Raw genomic sequence first — 1,779 nt, 5'->3', positions numbered from 1 at the left:
GCTCAAATTCATGTCCACTAAGTCGGTGATGCTATCTAAACATCTCATTCTCTCGCCACCCCCTCCTCCTTTTGCCTTCAATCTTTCCAGCATGAGGCTCTTTGCCAATGAGTTGACTCTTCACATCAGGTGGCCAAAGTATTGGAGCTTCAGCTTCAATCTTTCTGATGAATATTCATTCAGGGTTGATTTTCTTAAGGATTGACTGATTACCACTATGCAAACAATAAATATCATCTCCTGCAAGCCACCACCAGTACGTCTCTCCAAGAACCTCCTCTTAAAGAAACTGAAATATAAAAGCACCCTAGAGTTGTTCCCACTATCCAAAGAAGATTCAGTATGTGATGCCCTGTTGTACCCTAGATCAATTAATTCAGGATCTATAAAGAGAATCTATGAACCAAGCATCAGTATCTTTAAAGGTCTCCAGATAGTGCCAGGATACAGTCAACTTTGTATTAGTACTATAGAGCAGTAATTCTCAAAGGCGGTCCTCACCACTCTCTGCTGAGAGGATATTTGACAATGCTGGAGGCATTTTTGGTTTTCAGTGGCATCTAATGGATGGAGGCAAGGGATGCTGATAAACTTTCTACAGCGCACAAGACAGCCTCCCAACAACAAATAATTATACTGCCCCCAACATGAATAGTTTTAATAAAATAAATGTTTAAATTTTAATTAAATAGTGTTCACAAGTTGAAAATAACACCTCAACAAATCTTCTCCCTAATCCATCTGTTCTGGAAGCTCAGAGCAACTAACTGTCTATGTATAAGAAAGGAACAAATTGTAAGTTACTCTGGGAAGGCAGGAGGGACAATACAAATTGCTTATCCCTGATGGCAAAGATGTTTTGTCATGCGTGGGTTGGCAATTCACATAAAGTCTTTTATGAAATACTTTGCCTTTTAATTTTATTGACCCCTGTCTATGTATTACTGAATTATTGGACTCCTTGATACAGTTCAAACACAGTGTTTTATCAGATATATGATGCAAGTATTTATCCCTAATATGTAGCTTGCATTTAGATGATGCTTCTTGAGGAGCAGTTTTCAATTTTCATGAAATGCTATTAACCAATCTTTTTAAAAATAAAGTTTTTATCATTAGTAGTTTTACACTCTAAGTCAATGACTACCTCAAGGTCCAATGATATTCGCCTGTTTTCTTCTACATACTTCACAGTTTAGCTAATAAGTTGAAGTCAATTTGGAATTATTTTTCTGTATACATTAGGAGTCAGGTTTATTTATTTTGTACAGATATTAACTTATACAGTGTGTGGGGGGATGCTAAGTTGCTTCAGTCATGTCCAACTCTATGCGACCCTATGAACTATAGCCTCCCAAGCTCCTCTGTCCATGGAATTTTCCAGGCAAGAATACTGGAGTGGGTTGCCATTCCCTCGTCCAGGGGATCTTCCCAACCCAGGGATTGAACCCATGTCTCTTGTGTCTCCTGCATTGGCAAGTGGGTTCTTTACCACTAGTGCAACCTGGGAAACCCAGTTTGTACAGGACCATATGTTAAAATAGATTATTCTTTCCCTGCCAAATTATCATGGTATCTATATTGAACATCAAATGATAGTGTATGAGTAGCTCTACTTCTGGTCTATTCTGTTCCATTTATTGATGTGTCTATTTTATACTAACACCAAGCTCTCTTTTTATTGTAATAATATACACTAGCCCAATATATACCAAGGGAACATTTCATGCAAAGATGGGCTCAATAAAGGACAGAAATGGTATGGACCTAACAGATGCA

Source organism: Bison bison, unplaced genomic scaffold (assembly GCF_000754665.1).
Source record: "Bison bison bison isolate TAMUID 2011002044 unplaced genomic scaffold, Bison_UMD1.0 scf7180017864214, whole genome shotgun sequence".
Classification (NCBI taxonomy): domain Eukaryota; kingdom Metazoa; phylum Chordata; class Mammalia; order Artiodactyla; family Bovidae; genus Bison; species Bison bison.
The sequence above is the reverse complement of the archived record's forward strand: the minus strand, read 5'-3'. Positions refer to the sequence as shown.